At 38.9% G+C, this 18,508-nt stretch overlaps 1 pseudogene; it reads left to right on the top strand.

The window, feature by feature from the left end:
* Positions 1 to 1,770: 1,770 nt before the first annotated feature.
* Positions 1,771 to 2,829, top strand: LOC148013342 (DNA (cytosine-5)-methyltransferase DRM1 pseudogene; annotated as a pseudogene).
* The last annotated feature ends 15,679 nt before the right edge of the window (positions 2,830 to 18,508 follow it).

Here is an 18,508-nt window from a genome sequence, read left to right as displayed (position 1 = left end):
CTAGATCCATCTTCAACTCCATATCCTAAGACATGGTTCATAGTTCCTAAATAGAATGGGACACTCAGATTCATACAGAATCTATAGCCAGTAAAGAAGGTCACTATTCAAAATGTTGGTGCAAGACCTATTGTGGATGATTTTGCTGAGGCTTTTGCTAGACGTGCTATCTATTCTCTTGGTGATCTTTATTCGAGATATGATTAGTTCCAGCTTGCCCTAGAAAGCAGAGATTTGACTACGATGAAGACACCTCTAGGCCTTGTCCGAATGTGTACGCTTCCACAAGGAGCTACTCATTCGGTTGCTCATATGATGAATGGGATGAACAAGGCTCTACAAGATTTTATCCCTGAGCTTACTATGCCTTTCATTGATGACCTACCTATCAAGGGTTGCTTGGAAGAAGGTAAAGATGATTCTTTAGATGACAATGGATGCAGATTCTTTGTGACTTCACATATTAGAGATGTTGAGAAGATTGTTTGTGGACTGAAAGAAGTGAATTGGACCTTGTGAGGATTGAAGTGTATTTTTGGTGGCAAAGAAGTTTTGATTGTCGGTCATATGTGTGGATATTATGGCACGAAGCCTTCTCCTGCGAAGGTTGATGTCATAGAAAATATTGAGGAAACTTGTTCCTCTACTTCTGAGGTTTGTAGGTTTCTTGGAGCTTGTGTGTTTTATCTTATTTGGATTCGTCACTTTGCTCATATTGCAAATGATCTTTATCAGCTCTTGAGAAAAGGAAAGCATTTTTCTTGGGAAATGAAACACACTAAAGCCATGCAAAAACTAAAGAAATTATTGAGAGCCACTCTGACTCTTTGAAAGGCAGATTATGAGTGTGGAAGACCTATTGTGCTTATTGTTGATACTAGTCCTATTGGCATTCAATTGGCTATTGGCCAAGATGATGTAGAAGGGAATAGGTATGCTATTCGGTTTGGGGCGAAAGTCCTAAAAGAGTAACAATGAAGGTATCCACAAATTAAGAGAGACACTACAACAGAAATGAGGCATAGACGCGCATGTTAGACGTGCAAAGTCGGGCACGTCTATCATAGCATCTATAAGTGCGTGTAAACGTGCGTGTAAATCGACGCGAATTGTGTGTCTATATATCCGCGCAAATAGACGCTAATATAGATGCGCCAGCAGAGGCACAATTATTTAACCACCTAAAATTACAATTCACATAATTAAAAAACCAAAGTTAATAATTATTTAACCACCTGAAATTGATTCTTGAGCATGCACGTGTGCGCAAGATAAAAACCATAGAATTAAGAATTCACATGTACATTGAATCATTGAATTAAAAAAAAGAGTTAATAATTACTCGAAGTACCATTGGCATCCTCGAAGTGAGCAAGGACACCACAATCTTGGGTATTTCTATTTTCATCTATATATTGAGTTCGAAGATGTTTATCCTCACACCAAAGTGCATTGAATAATGTGCACTAGTCGTAAAAGATAAAAGATCAAACTAGACATGTTGAACCCTCACGAGGTGTTCAAATAACTAGACATGATGGACCCTCACGAGGTGTCTGTAGCAAAATATATTGGGTAGATGAAAGAGCCCTTAAGCTATGGTACACTTACTTGGGCCTTAAAACAAAGATCAGCATTACTCCTACTCTAGACTTGGATAAAAGTGCTAGTGAAGACTCGAGTGTTTTATGGCTCGAGACTCAATCTATGAATGGAAAAACATCACGTCCACATCTAGGTTCTATCCCACCCTTCAAGTTCAAAAAGGGCATGGGGTTTGGAATTCCTGCCTTTTTTAAAGGCAAGCCAAAACCATTGAATAGTTTGATGGAAGGCCCTCCCTTTTTCTATTTTGAAAATGTTGAGAACGTTCCCAATTCAGAGTGGGAGACCATCAAATGGCATTTTAATGGCATAGATCCAGAGTTCACAGACTCTAGATATTTTTCAGCATGCTTTAGGCTGAGTGGTTATGTTTATAACCTTCCAGTAGATGGAAGAAGGTTGATCCTTCCCCTTGCTCCCATGAAAATCTTTGAGGTGCTTCCGAAAACAAAGAAGTATTGGCCCCCATGGGATCCGAGAGAGAAGCTGAATTGCATAAACACACGAGGTGCCCCTAGCACTATGCGTGGATTGATCAGAAAAATATTTTCTTCCCACAAAGAAAGCAAGATACCTTCTTATCTTCAACATGAGATTGTTCTGGCATGCAAAATATGGAACTTGGTTTGGGTCAGCCCAGGCCAACCTGCCCCACTTGAACCCCATGAGATTGAGCTGGTGCTTGGATATGATCGTGACCACACTTGAGGCTGCTCTACCCTTTGAGATCGGTATGATGCATTGGGCAACTCATTTCAGGTCAATACTATAGCGTACAGTCTTTCACCACTGAAAGAATTATATATGCAAGGTTTAATAGTTCTGTCCTTATTCTCGAGCCTTGGTGGGAAAGAAGTGGCATTGCACAAATTGGGTATAATTTTGAAGGCTGTTGTTATTGTGGAGATCAATGATAAATGTAAAAACATAATAGTCAGCTAGTGGAACAAAACCTTACAAACAGGCCGATTTCAAATGGAGGATGATGTTAGAGATCTTACTGATGATAAGTTGGCTGAGATTGTGGATGCAGTGGGAAAGATTGACCTCATAATTGGGGGAAGCCCCTGCAACAATCTCTCAGGCAACAATAGAGTAAGCAGGGTAGGCTTGGGTGGCAAAGAATCCTATATTTTCTTTGAATTTCCCAAGATTCTGAGTAGTTTAAAACATATCATGCAAGCAAGAGGTTACCTGAATATGACCAAACCTCTTAACAGCTAGTATTTTTTTGAATAGGGCATGATTGGATAGGGCATGATTGGATGTATATACGACATAATTACACCTGGATCATACGCTAGGACATGATATACATGTATAGGATCATACGGACATGATATACATGTATAGGGCATATACATGCATAGGACATGATATACATTACCAACTTTACTTCTTTCTGAGTATTACAAATATACATCCAATCATTCAAAGCTAATTACATATATGTGATTTCATGCCCTATACACATCCAATCATGCCCTATACAAATGTGATTGGATAGGGCATGATGATTGGATGTATATATAAATCAAAGGTTGACTTGTGTATTTGCAATATATATATATATATATATATATATATATATATATATGAGAGAGAGAGAGAGAGAGAACTGATCAATACACTCACATGTCTCATTTAATGTTGTGCACTTAACCTAGCCATGCATGCCAATTCATAGCATGAGTAGATTGATGTAAATCAGTTGGCTTGTGCATATGCAAGCTATTCAAATCATGTCAAGGTGCACTTATAGCTCACATATAATTTTAGATAAGGTGGACCACATGTAACCAATGTGCACATGTCCTCTTTTCATCATCTTTAGCGAGTGTGTCCACTTGTTGGTGACTAATACCAACAAGCCAACTACAAATCTCTTATCTATGAAATGTATAAGTAAATTAACTTGGTTAATTTGATGAGGCCAAGTTTTCCTTCCATGGACAGTGTGGTTGGCTATATTCTACTTCAAGGTTATAGGAACTTGCAGAAGTCAATGGAGCATCCTAAAAATGACGATACTTTAATTACTATATCAAGTCACTTCATGTACATATATTTGATTGATTGATGGATAATATGCCTTTCTCTATCTCTTTCGTGTACACCTTCATTGCATTATCTTTCTCTAGCTAAAAACCATTCGTGCTTTATCCACCTATTGATACGTAAGTGGGATAATATGCAATTGTAAGTGGGATGGTCTAGTAAGTCACTACATATATATGTGCCAATTGACTTGCCAATGTGTTATCTCTTATCCTCAAGCTTTGCTATATATGTCACCACATAGGTCAATTGATTCCCTAAATGCATGCATTGATTCCTTAAATTTTTCCTGTGCGTCTGTAAGCGCGTGTAACAGGAATTATCTACGCATATACACACGCCATTACACGTGCTGACAGATGCACCACGCAAGTATAGAAAAATTTAAAAAAAGTTGTGGCTTTCTTTTCAAACCTGTGCTTTCCTGCGTTTTTTGCGTGTTTTCTGCAGTTCAAGCTCGACATCACTACTCATGTCTATCTATCACTTCATGAAGACAATGAGGCAAGGAAATAAGAGTAAAAAGAGGACAGGAGGAAAGAAGAGCCAAAGAGTAAAGAACAAGAGCCAAACAACAAGGAAGAGAACAAGATTGAAGCAACTTACCAAGGGAAGGGAGAAGGAGGACAAGGAGCTTGCAACCTAGCCCCCGCCACCCTTTGGAACAAGCAAAGAAGGCGAGTTCTTATTCTCTCTCTCAATCTTGTTTGCTTTCTCTGTTTGTTTGTCTCTCTCTTCTCTCTCTTCACATGCTGGATCTTGTCATCTATGGAGGTTTTTTAGCTTTGTTTTTTAAGCAAGTTTGAGAAGAAATGGTGGGACTGTGTGCGTGTGTCAGCGCATCCAGATGACAGTGTAGACGTGGCTATAGACGCGGAAATAGACACGTCGACAAACATCCACAGAGACGCGCTGACAGAAGCTTACAGAGACGCAGGTGTAGACGCACACAGAGACGCAGGTATAGCCGCTGTATGTAATATGCTTTATCTACATAGGGTAATATGATTTTTCTTGTGTAGATGTGGAATCCTGGATCCTCCAGCACCCCATTCAACAAGAAGCAATTCATGGGGGAGATGACCAATTATCTTGGTCGCCCTCCCATGCAGATGAGGTTTTCAGTGTGATGTCTGGGACACCTATCACATATTTGCCTACACAAGGATCAGCTGAGGTACATGGATCGGCCGAAGCACGTGCATCTGCAGAAGCACGTGTATCGAGTGAGGTAGAGGGTAGTGCACGTCGAGGGAGGAGGGAGAGTGGTGCGGAAGGACGAGGAGGTCGAGGGCTTTGTGGGGGTTGCCTAGGTGGTGGCTCTCAATCACCCTCACCGAAAAATGAGAGAGGTGGGCCTCCACAAATGTACTACTCTATCACTAATGTTGGTGGTATCTTGCATGACTTTGAGGGGAGGGAAGTGATAGCCTACTTGAGGAGTGTCGTGCATGCCACATACAAAGATTGTATGATTCCCTTCAAGCACCAAAAAAATGATTTGTGGTAAGAGGTGTTGCGGGCAGTAAATAAAAGGTATCCTAATCCCGAGAATTCATGATTCTCAGATGATTGGGGACGGTCAAAGGTGAGAGACGCACTTCATAACAAGAGGTCTCACCTTATGACGCCCGCCAAGGAGTCATTGCAGAGACAAGAGCAGGGGCGCCCTGGATATGGCCAACCACCCAATTGCCACCGCAAGGAGTGGAAAGAGTCCAAGAAGAGAGCAGCGGAGAAAATGACAAGTCGCCACCATGCAGAGGCGTGACTATCCAGATGGCAACCATGGGATCGTCGCATTATGGATCGGGTGGCAGGGAGTCATGGGAGGCTGAGTTTGTAAGTATTATTTGATTTCTTTTTTTAAATTAAATTTTGTAATTTGTTTCACTTCATTATGTAGTGTGTTTTAATATGTTGTATGTTCAATTTGTTTTGTAGTATCATATCGTTGGTAGGATGCCTACTCCTAGAGAGGTAGGCTACCATGGAGGTCATAATCGGGCATCCACTTGGCAGATTTCTACGAGGAGGGACTCATCACGGAGGAGCAATATAATCGCGCCATGAGGATTCCACCACCAAAAGAGGTATGTTTTATTTTTTACATGAAAAGTATAGAAAACTCTAATTTATTGTTTATAATGGTATTTATATACCTTAATCCTTTGTGTAGGCAAACCATGATGCAGTTGAGGATAGCGAAGGGGGGACTAGCAGTAGCAGTGGCGGCAACGGCAGTGGCACAGGCAGCGGTGGTGGTAGCGATAATGATGCCTCTTCTGAGGAGATATAAAGGAGCCCCATGCATGCATGCCTCCCCTTGGCTTGTAATTTTAATTTTTGATATGTATTACTTTCAGCTAGTGCTTGCGACCATGACGTCACAAGCACTAGAATTCATAATGTAAAAACGTTTCATCTATATATATGAAATTTCGTGTGCTACATACATTGTTTTGTTTTGAGTATCCAATCTTCGAAATAATCTTTCTCTATTTTCTCTAAGCATACAATCTGTTTTGCGCGTCTATCAGCGTGTCTAAATTATAGGATAAATACGCGTCTATTCTCGTCAAAAACTTTCAGAGTAAACGCGATTTTAGACGCGTAGATACACACTTGTATAGACGCACAATATGAATATGTCCACTTTTTTATAAATATGATTATATATTTATGTAGCACGTTTATACGCACGTCTATAGGTGCGTCTAAGTGTGCATGTAACTTTGATCAAAAGCGCGCTTTTAGACGCGATTTTGTAGACGCGCAAATAGACGCGTTAATAAATGTGCCTAACTTTTTTTTTCACAATTCAAATATTGCGTCTACAAGCGTGTCTATGAACCCTTTTTGTTGTAGTGAGAGCTCTTGGGAGTTGTCATGGCTCTCAAGAATGACAGAGAGTACTTCATTGGAGCTGCTGTGGTGGTTGAGACTAATTGTTTGCCTCTGCTAGGTATGATCATGATTTTTTCTACTTCAAATATTGACATGCTTAGGTGGACTGGGTACATAAAATCCATGAATTTTGAGTTCAGGAACTTAGCAGGTAAAGACAACCTAGTAGTTGATATGCTTTCACGAACAAGGTATGAAGATATGGATTTTTCTTGTATTGATGATGCTGATGATGGGGCTAATATTTCAGCCATGCACGTTGAACATATTTGTCATGTGTTTGCTTTGGAAAGCTTTGATGAGTCTTTGTATACAAGAGAGTATTTGCACATTGGTCATTATTTAAGAATAATGTGGAAACAGGATGGATGGACTGATACAGACTTCAAGAAAATTAGAAGAAAAGCTTATAGTTTCTTCTTGCAAAGTGGGCTACTTTAGAAGCATCCATGAAAGCAAGGAGCACAGCCATTAAGAGTTGTTTGTGATAGAGCTTCACAAGTGCGTATCATGAAAGAATTCCATGAAAGTCTTTGGGCTAGACATCGAGTTGTTTGGGAGACCTATGAGAAGATCAAAGAGCATTATTGGTGGAAAGAAATATATAAAGATATCTCACTATTTGTTGATACATGTCCTGATTATCAGTTGTTCTCTTCAGTGAGGCATAGAGATGAGCTTCATCCTACCTACCTACCATGTATTCATTGCAAGTGGGTTTTTGATTTAATTACTATGCCTATTGGTTTATGGGGCAGATGCACTACATTGTTTTGGCGCGAGAAGATCTCACAAATCAAGTTGAAGGAAGAGTATTACAAACAAAATCTACATCAGTGGTTGTAAGTTTATTTTGGAGGATGTTATTTGCAGGTATGGATGTATTGGAAAAGTTACTGCAGATAGAGGTGAGTTGGATGCTGATGAGACTAGGGACTTTTTCTCTCCCCTTGGCATTAATCTCGCTTTGACTTTAGCATATAATCTAGAAGGCAACGGGAAGAGTGAAAGAGGCCATCCACCAATTGTGAAAGCCTTGGCCAAAGCATGCAGTGGATGGGTTCGAGAGTGGCCTAGGTTGTTTCCTTATGCCTTATGGGCTGATCGCACTACTCATAGTGTGACTACAAGTTATATGGTAGCTGAGTTAATGTATGGATAGAAGACAATCATGCCTACAAAGACTTGCACACTTACTTGGAGTGCTTTACCGTGGCAACAAGAAGAGATGACTAGGGAAGATCTTTTGGCTCTTTGTATTCATCAGTTGGAAAGAAGACCTGAAGATATTGAGAAAGCAATTCAAAAGCTCAAACAGGCTAGAACTCGCAACAAAGACAACTTTGATAGCAGACATAGATTAAAGCCTAAAGAGATAAAAGAGAGAGATTGGGTGTTGGTTTATGACAGTACTCTAGACAACCAGTATACTGCTATTGGCAAGGTTTCTAGACGATGGTTTGGGCCCTATTTAGTGCAGCATGTCCATGACAATGCTACATATTCTTTAGCAGAGCTTGATGGTACGGCCTTGCGGATTCCAATTGCAAGGAAGAGAATCAAACTATTCAAGAGATGATATGATGCATCCTATGCATTCGAGGAGATGGATGATGCGATTTATGATGGACTTGAGCCTAGAGATGATGAAGATGAAGATGTGGACATTGAAGTTGCTTTTGCGAAAGATGGTAAGATTACATTGACCGTCGAGCTTGGCAGTGATGAGGATGGGTAGTTGTGGCGGTGATGAGAATCTTTATTCCATGAATTTTTCCTAAAAGTAGGTGGCCCAAAACCATGAGATGAGGGTTGTCCATTTGAAACACGCTCTTGCTTTGTGATGTCGTGGGCTGATCTTTGCTCATCGTGCCTTCCACCTTCATGAACTTGATTGTTGATTGCATTTCCTTTTTGTGCATTTGAGGGCTGATCATAAAAATTCTTGTAGAAGGGGTCACATCGATGATAATCATTATCCCATTGAGTTTGTCATGTTCCCCTTCATGTCTATGATTATCATTTGGACTACTAAACTGAGGCCTTGGGGTATGAATACCATGAATTTGTGAATGATGATGGTTGCCCCTGACTCTAGATGGCTCTCCCTTTTCAAAGGTGTGCATTACTAGCTGAGATTTTTCTTTGTTGGGATGGGAAGGATTACCAACAAAGGGAATCACATGGGAGCTTTCAATATTTTGAGGTTCACTTTGTGGTTTTCTTCTAATTTCCTTTATGACTGAGATGAGCTCTTGGAATAAGAATTTATTGCTTTACTGCAACTCAGAGATTCCTTGGTGTACATGTGCCATCCCTTGCAACAAACCTTGATTCATATGGGTTAAACCTTCATTCAAAACCTTCAAATCCTTAGAAAGGCCTTCATTGACATGTCCAAGCTCTTTTGACAGCAGGAGATAATCATTCCCTGCATGCTCTTCATGTATGTCCTGTTGTCCTTGATGTGTGCTATGAGAAATCCCAATACTTAATTCTTCATCTACTTGATCAACTTTATGGGCTTCAATTGTGTAATTTTGATCCTCTTGGAAGTCTCTGACACCATCATTCAATGCCTCAGTAATAAGGTCTTTCTTCTTATTCCTGTCCATTAGGAAGCAGTGCTATAATAGTAGATAGCTTGTCACTAAACCCCTTGTTTCTCTCTGAATATGGCACCAATCCCAATGCTTAATAGCTCTATGGAAAGATTATTATATGGGGATATACCAGATTTAATAATATCTCAACTTGCAATAGGGTATTTTGCTCCCGATGTCAGAATTACAAATTTTTTTATTCCCCTCTTTGAATCAAGGCTATTAAGATCCCAAATCAGATCAGGACAGAATTTTCTATAATAGGAATTGTGTACTTGTCCAAAGAATTCATGCAATCTGTTAACACCTTGTGGCAACCGTGTTTGACCTTGTAGGAATACCCTGAGTGAAGAAAACCCTTGTAAACCACTGTAGTAACAAAGAGAGGGTTATGGGGCACCTGTAGGACTCAAGAACAACATGTAGATGGGTATATACCTGTTGTTTTATCTGTCAAACACCCGTAGGTGTCTTGAAAATAGAAGATGCTCTGCCTCTCTTCCAATGGTTCACCAACCACTTATGGAACCGTGATTATTGTTGATCAATGCTATAATTGGACCAAAATCTGATAATGGAAATGTAGCTGCACCTAAATTTGAAAATATCATGGGCTCCAAGACAAGAGGGGTGTGCAAAGTTCCACCTCAAGCCAGGTTGTGCACCCCTTCAGGGTCTTAATTGGGAAGGGAGTGTCACCTCTCTTTAGTCTTCGTGACTCACATGGCATCCAATTTTCCTCGCGGGAACCAACATGGCAAGTACATTCTAATGGCTAATCAAACAAGGATGCTATGCATTTACTGAAAAAGCCTTTGAACTTTTAATGAGATGCAAGTGGGTATTGGAAAATGACTGAATTGAAAAGACTACGGATAGGGCATTACCCTTTTGCAGTGACTCACTGCTTTTACAATGTTCTCACTTACCATTTTCATCATTATTTTAGTCCTATAGCATCAATACTCAACCATCCAACAAAAATCCAAGTCAAGTAGGAAATGACTAGCATTTATACAATCAATTGAGCTTCAACATTTGAATGGGCAGAAAAGAACTCATCAAACAATCATAATCAGTCATGGGCTGAATTCTGCATGCCTTCAATAGGAATTAAGAGGTTCTACTACACTTAATCTCTCTTATGAACAATAGGACTAGTTTAACAATTGGATAAAAGAGAGATTAAGCTGAAAGTACTAGAATTACGTCTTTAATGCTGATGGGAAGTAGTGGATGAGTCCAATCAATCAACCTTCAGCATAAGACCCCATCAATAGACCAAGATTTAAATCAATAAGACCAACCTTCAAGAAGAATTTGTCCAATATGATTGCTCCCAATTAATCTTTAGCTCCCAAACAATAAGATTGCTTCAACGCAATCAAAAGAAGCCAATGATTTAATAGAAGTCTTCAATATCTTGTTGGAGAAGATCCTTTGCGCTTTAATGAGTGTAAATTCTCATTAGAATCATAGATTCCATGAAATTTCAGACATGGCCATGTTCAAGAGACTAAAAATACCTTCAAACTTAAAGAAATTTTTCAATGTAAGCCCAATATTTGAGGAATACCTTTAATTGAACCTTCCTGGGGTTGTAGACAACAAAAGCCCCATGAAATTGAAGAAGATAATCCAAGAATTGGAGCCTTGAAGCTTGATGCCCTGTTTTGACTCTATATCCACTATATTTTGAAGCTTCACGTCCAAGAAGGCTTTAATGTCGGTCCCTTGAGTGTTGAGGAAGCTCCACGATACTTGTTAGAGTAAAAGCCCTTTGATTCTTTGAAGAAATTCCAACAAAAACATTGTTGTCCTGAAATCTGCCATAGCTAGGGTTGTGAAGAAAGCTTCAGGGCTGAAGGAGAGTGAAAGATCAAGCAATAAAGTGTAGGTACTTCATGTTAGTGATGCCAATGATCCATCAAATGAAAGAGAAGCTCAGTGATGAAGGAGATTGCTGAATAAGCAGTCAACAAGAAGCACCAAAAAAATGGCGCAAACTGTCCAGGAGCCTCTTCTTCTCCATGTGATCATTATCTTGTTGGAGACCCCTCAAATAGGTAGTCCATTTGTTGCTCAGGGCCTCAAGAATCAACTCCAATAGGTGGCTTGAAGAGAGATGATCATGGCAAAGAGAAATGAGCAAAGATCTCCATGACAGTTTTCAACAAGAAGCTTGGAAAGAGGAAAGAGAAGCTTGTTCCAAAAAGTAACCACGGTTTAACCTCTCCAAACCCTGTTTAGGCTTTAGTTCAGTCCATGATCTTTCAAAATGGCCCAAAATTGCCATATACCACCAAAATGACCATGAATCTATCATTGTTTCTTTAGACATTCTTCAAGACCATCAAATTTAGTCACCGTTTACTGCAGAGACTGTAACTAGTCCCGATTTTAACTGAATCAAATCGTGTAACTAATTCTTATCCTCCAGCTACTCTGTGCCTAGATGAATTTAAGGAAAGCTCAAGATCGAATCCTATCGGATCCTTAAGCACATTGGAGACTTGGCATATAGGTTGGAGCTGCCCTCTTCTACAAAGATTCATAATGTCTTCCATGTTAGTTAGCTCAATCCTTTCTATGGTGATCCAGTTGATACAATTGATGAGCTACCACCTATTGATGAAGAAGGTCTTATTTAATACATCCCAGAGGCTGTCATAGGTCAGCATGAGAAGAAGCTTCGATCTCATTCTATCATCGAATATTTGATCAAATGGAGAGGTTTATCACATGAGGAAGCTTCTTGCAAGCCTGATTCTATACTAGATGAGTTTCCTTTCCTACGGAAAACATTGGTGGATGAAGCCTACTATTTATGGACCTAGTTATGATGTAGATAGGGTCAGAAATGCACGCTATTTTGGAAAAAAAATTATTGTGCCTAATTTTTAGAATTATGCCACTTACATAAGGTCAAAATGCTCTTTGAGAGCTACGTTTTGACATGTGGTACGCCTCATTTGGACACTTCTACTAGAAGTTATGGTAGATTTGGTTTAGCAAGGCCTGTTTTTGTTGGAAACTGCGAGGAAGACAAGAGACAAAAGGAAGAGAGATATGAGACACCGGAAGTGGAACCCCAGAAGTGTGTCAACTGAGCACACATGATAGGAATATATAGAGGGGACCTGGGGCACTATATATAGACAGACTATATATAGCTAATAGTTTTCAGAGCAAGCTATCTACTTCATTTTGAGTTCATCAATTGAAGATTTTATGGCTCCATATACTTTTGAAGTATTCCTGATCATGTATATAGCTGAGGTTTACTCTTGTTCTTCCATTCTAGTCCATATGTTGGTCATTTTTCATTCATTTTTCCATTCGTAAAGCTATAAAAATAGAGTAGTGCTCTGTTCTATCCATCCTTTTCTAGTCTTTTAAGTTTGCTTTTGAGGGCAAAAACCTTTGGGACACGGGATGGATTGTAAGAAGCTGAGGATTTAGTGTGTAAAAAATATTGATGTTATGCCATGTCACACTGACATTGGTATAAAAGGAGAGGACATGTATTTTTTCTCATCTTTTGACACATTGATATAATTACTTTCGTCACTCCTTGCCCACAACTTCTATGGCTTCTTTCTCTTTCTTGTCTTTCTCTCTCCAATTCTAGTATTTCTCTCTCCTCGTCACTCTCTTTCTCTCTCTTCTTGTAGTCTTTCTCTCTCTTGTGCGCTCTCTCTCTCCTCTTTCTCTCTCTCCAGTTCTCTTCTTGACAGGTTGTGAGAAGTACATCTAATGAAAGCAAGCTTACAAAATAATTTTGGGAATAGGCTTGTGAAGTCCACAATTAGGTGGAAGGTGGACTAAGGAGGGTGAGAGGGTTGACAGATTTTAGATCTGAAAACTAGCACTGCAATTGTAGTGGCTACAGATTGCCATTAGCATTGAGATAAAAGTAGTGTGCACGTATAGTTCCATTGGTTGAGTTTTCTAGCTTTTGAGTGGTAGGGTGGAGAAGGGTTGCAATTCCTTACATATGACCTCCGTCGGGGGGGAGGGGGGGGGTCACTCATGAATATATGTAAATATAACGCGAGTTCAAAATAAGGGGTTTTTAAAACACAATTTTTATATATATTTTTTACATACAGAAGGGTGTCATATAAAAAGGTTACTTATAGATTGAATAGAAAAGGATTGTGTTTTACTCAAGAAAACTTCACAGATTAGGATATTTATAAATAAACATAATATTAGTAAGTTTGGGAATCTCCCAATTCCCATTTTTTGAATACTAAAAAGGTGGCACCTGGATAACATGCCCATAAGTTTCTCAAAACCATATGATATGACCTATCATTGGAAAGTGCTTGAAAAATGGAATCTATTGAGCTATAGAACACTCGATTTGGAGTTATATTGTTCAAGTTATGACAAATCCAAAGATTTGATCGTGTGTCCCAAACTTATGGGAAATTTCCATATTCCCCAATATGGTGTTAATAGGCTATGAATGCACGTTATATAGAGAATATATATATACTAAACCCCCCGAGCATATGACTAAGAGCCTCAAACTCCTTGCATGATCCCCTAGTTGGGCAAGGGAAATGGCTGACCACACACACACACACACACACATAGATGGGACTTCATATCCATTACAAAAAAAAGAGAACTTAGTGCATTTACTTCGGTCCTAGTTGCATGTCTCAGAGAGCGTTGGGGTTGTGGTCTATGTTCTATGATTTGGCCAAGAATCAAGTACTTACATCCTTGGAAGCAAGTGTTAGTAAATGAGCAGTGGATTTTTGCCCTAGAAAAGTGCTAAAAATTTGTCAAAAATTTTGAATTTCAAGTGAAAATTAAACTCCGTCGAAGGTGGCAGAAGCATATGGGTCGATTTTAAGCAGCAAGCAACAGACAGGTTTCAAAACTACTTTAAAGACCCACCAAGCGACGGTCGTGGAATTTTCATAATTTCTCAGAACATGTTTTAGTGTGTTTTTATTGCTTTATACTTTCAAAAGATGAAAAAAAAACACTACACCTATGCAATGATGAAACACAGAAACGGTAATGGGAAAAGAAGGGTTGCAGAAGTGTTTTAAGTGTGGAAAATGAAGTAAAGTTTGATCTTTTTTTTGTGCATGTCATATAGGGTGATCTTTTGTTTAAGGTCAAGGGGCTAGTAGCACAAGGTAACTTGATGCTAGTCTCTAGTAACACAGTGACAATGAATAGATTGAAAATCATTGAAGGGCTAATTTTTACACTCACACAAAAGATGGGGTTTGGACTTCACATCTCAAATATGCTTTACAATATTAGTAAGGGGTTTGTTTGCATGAGTGATGCTCAATGGAGGTGTTATGGAGCAGATCTTACTTTCCATGTCTATTAGATAAGGGTATCCTTAAGTCCTTTATTCTTTGCTCTTGTAACCCATCCTATTTTGAGGATCCCATTTGGCAAATAATAGCAAGGTGGTTGGCTTGTCTCTGCCTTTGCAATAATAATTAGTGGACCTAGCCTTGGTAGACAAAACCTTTTTTTTCTTGAAGATATACGAGGGAAATACTTTTTGGAGCCATAGATGTGGAAATATTTTTCTAACTTTAGGGCCACACATTAATATGCACAAAAAAATTCTCCTAAGTTGCATTGAATGAGACTTATTGACATTGTGTTGGTAGGGACCTAGGTGGTAATCCAAGGCACCATTGTAAGGCACTTGGAATACCCTATGGGTGCATTTGTCATACCCAAGAAATTTCTTGATTGGATTTTAGCTTGTATTGTAGACAAATATGTTTCCTAGAAATCATAGGTAAGGAGTTTTCATGTGCACCTCTAAGTTATTTGGATGATTATGTTGCCCATGATCTCATAGCACTTGCTTTCATGGTCAATTGTGGAAAATAGTGTGGTCCATGTGCTTCATGATATGGAGAAAATACCCCACACATTTTGGCATGACTTGGACTTTACTGGATCATATATGTACACCTAAATGAATGGGGGATAGTGTAATTTTAGATGTGGAGACACACACGACAACCATCTATTAGAGTTGTGTAGTGCTATGTGCATTGGGCAACAGTAGCCCCTAGGTTGTCATTACTAGATCTCTTTTAGAAGACATGGGTATTTGGCATGAGAATACTCGAATTTAGGCTTGAGGGTTGCATCTGCTTAATGTTGATCAAACCATGTTATCGAAATCCTCCCCATAATTGATTCATGTTGTCTACTCTTGGCAACTGGTCCTTAAGTAGTCCTCTTAGCATCACCTAGAAAATTGATTGTTAGCCAATTCCTTGCTAGTTGAAATTTTGGCTACTTGTAGAATCATCCCTTGGGGATGAAAAATAAGAAGGTTGTTGTTAGTTGAATAGGATGGTGGGATTCAATCTAGTTTCTATTGGAAATGTGTTAAAGCCCTCAAGGGCTACTTTGTGGTCACTCTATTCAATGTGGAGGAACTTTCATGTGACTAGATCAATACAATGATCTACGGGTTGATATAAATTTTGGATTCTTTGCCCTTTTGGCAACACTTTCCTTTCCTAGATGTATAATACCCCTAGTAGGATTGGAAATCAATAATCAACTAATTTTAGAGCGAGCATATATAAATCAAATATATCATTTGTTTAAGGCTCAAGTGTTTTAACCAATATCATAAGAATTCCAAATATTAGTGCCAAGACCATCACAACAATTCTTTCATGTCTCACTTTGGAGAATATTCATTACATGTTGGAGAGACCTAGTAGGGAGTTCATCACCACTTGAAGGTAGACCTATTAGGATTTCATCACCACTTGAAAGGAAATTATTACATACCCTTTTGTCCCACCTCTTATTTCTAAATTTTTTTGTTTATGTATGTATATTTTTGCCATAGATCATTGTGGATTTTCTTGATGTTGACATGATATTACCCTCACACACACACACACACACACAGACGCATGCATGCATGCCCATGCACATCTCCATGTTAAAGGCCATGGAATTAAAGATGTTTTAAATTTTCTAACATCTCATACAAACATTGAACTTAGATTCCCTTGTTCAACTTGTTGAAAGAGAGGGAGAGAAAATGACAAAGTGAAAAACCATCAACAAAGAAAGTAGGGAACCCTGATTGTCTCCCATATTCCCATATCACTCAGTTGTAGCACACACTGACCTAGTCACATACTACAAATAGAAGAGATAGGTCACTAACTAACCATACTAACTATTGTGTTACACATGATGGTAATGATGAGATATGTACAACTAAGCTATAACTATACTAAAGAGTTGGCAGAGCTTGATTCTCAACACTCCCCCTCAATCTCAAGAAGTACACTATACTCCAAGGATCTCTCTAAAGTGACTCTTATTTTATGACTTGGTAAAGATATCAACTACTTGGCCTTCAGTTTTGACATGTAGGAGATCTATCTTCCTTGCAAGCACCATCTCTCATGTAAAATGATAGTATACCTCAATGTGTTTTGTTCTAGTATGATACACATGATTCGTAGCTAGAAGTGCATTGCTCATACTGTCATAATGCAATGTGACTAGAGAATCTATTTGCATACCCAAATCTTTTGATAACTTCAACAAAACCAAGCAATCTGAGAAGCTACTAATGCAACACCTCTATACTTTGCCTCAGTACTAAAGAGTACAAATGTTGGTTGCTTCTTAGTGCTCTAGCTGATCATACCACTGCTAAGGTTAAAACCGTATCCACTAGTAGACCTTCTATCATAGAGACAACGTCCCCAATCTGCATCAGTATACCCCATGAGATTTAAGTACTTATCGCTCTCATAGAAGAGTCCATAGTCTATTGTAGCCTTGACATTGCACATAATTCTTCTCACTACGTCTAAGTGAGGTTTTGTAGGCTTTTGCATGAAATGGCTAATAAGTCCAACTAAGTAGCCAAGGTTAGGCCTAGTAGTGGTAAGGTAGATGAGACTTCCTACCATTTTCATGTACATATTATTATCTAAAATCTTAGCTCCATTTATAACATCTAGCTTAGTATTCTCATCCAGTGGAGTATCCAAAGGTTTGCAATTTGTCATACCATATTTCTTCAATATCTCAAGTTCATATTGTCTTTGCATTTGCCAAAGTCCATGAGCTAATTTCACAACCCCAATGCCTAGAAACAACTTAAGCTCTCCCAAATCGTACATATCGAATTCCATTTTCACCATGGCCATAACATTCTACACCTCAGTGTTATCATCCCTTGTAATAATTAGAGCAGCTACGTAGATGACTAGTACCATAAGACATGCATCTATTTTCTTAGCAAACAGATTATGATTAGCCTTGTCAATTGTAAATCCATGGTCTTGCATGCAGGCACTTATTTGTGCATGCGAGGCTCTTGGAGCCTATTTTGGCCCAAAAAGGGTATTTTCCAGTTTGCATATATAGTGTGGATATTGAGGGTGCACATACCCGTCCAACTAATCCATAAACACTTCTTTTGCCAAGTCTCCATTCAATAATGTATTCTTAACATCCATTTGCTATAATTTCTAGCCCTTTGTTGCAGCCAATACAATAATTGTCATGATGGTTGCCATTTTGGTAATGAGGTTGAATGTCTCTTCGTAATCTAGGCTATACTATTGTGCACATCCGTTTTACACTAACTTATCTTTATACCTTTGAACAATACCATTTGACTTACACTTAACCATACAGACCCATTTACAGTCTATTGACTTTTTACCATTAGACAGTGGTACTGATTCCCAAGTCTAATTTTCAGCTAGTGCATTCATCTCCTCATCCATTTCCTTACATCAATTTCTGTCCATGACTGCTTCACTTAATGTAGAAAGCTCTATATGTTCCATGAATTTTGTCATCTTCTATGCATCATGTTTTGCTAAAAATCCACTATACATAAGCTTGTCAACATGGTATCTCACCATTTGTGACCCTTTGAATTGAGCTAGACTGCTTGATTCCCTCTCTCATGAGGCAATACATATCTATTCTACTTAAGTCCACAAGTATAAATAAATGGAATCCCAAATTCACTATTCAACCTATTAGCTGAGTCATGTCTTGAAGTCAACATCCCAAGAGCATCATCAATAACTTTCTCTTTGCCTTGCCTTCTGCTTTATTTCTCCCCCCTCATTGACAAAGCAGTGTTAGTGGATGGTGATGCATGATTGTGTAACCTGCCAGTCCAAGAGAAACACTTGGAGATACATCACCTATAGGTCCAAACATAGTAGTATTATGCCTGCAGAATAATAGTAGATACATGATCTGAAGACTAATAATTGGAAACAACACAGCAGAGGAATTATGCCACAAATCCAACTCATCAAAGA

Source organism: Lygodium microphyllum, chromosome 26, assembly GCF_053477565.2.
Source record: "Lygodium microphyllum isolate KBCC chromosome 26, Lygodium_microphyllum_v1.1.10, whole genome shotgun sequence".
Classification (NCBI taxonomy): domain Eukaryota; kingdom Viridiplantae; phylum Streptophyta; class Polypodiopsida; order Schizaeales; family Lygodiaceae; genus Lygodium; species Lygodium microphyllum.
The sequence above is the reverse complement of the archived record's forward strand: the minus strand, read 5'-3'. Positions and strand labels throughout refer to the sequence as shown.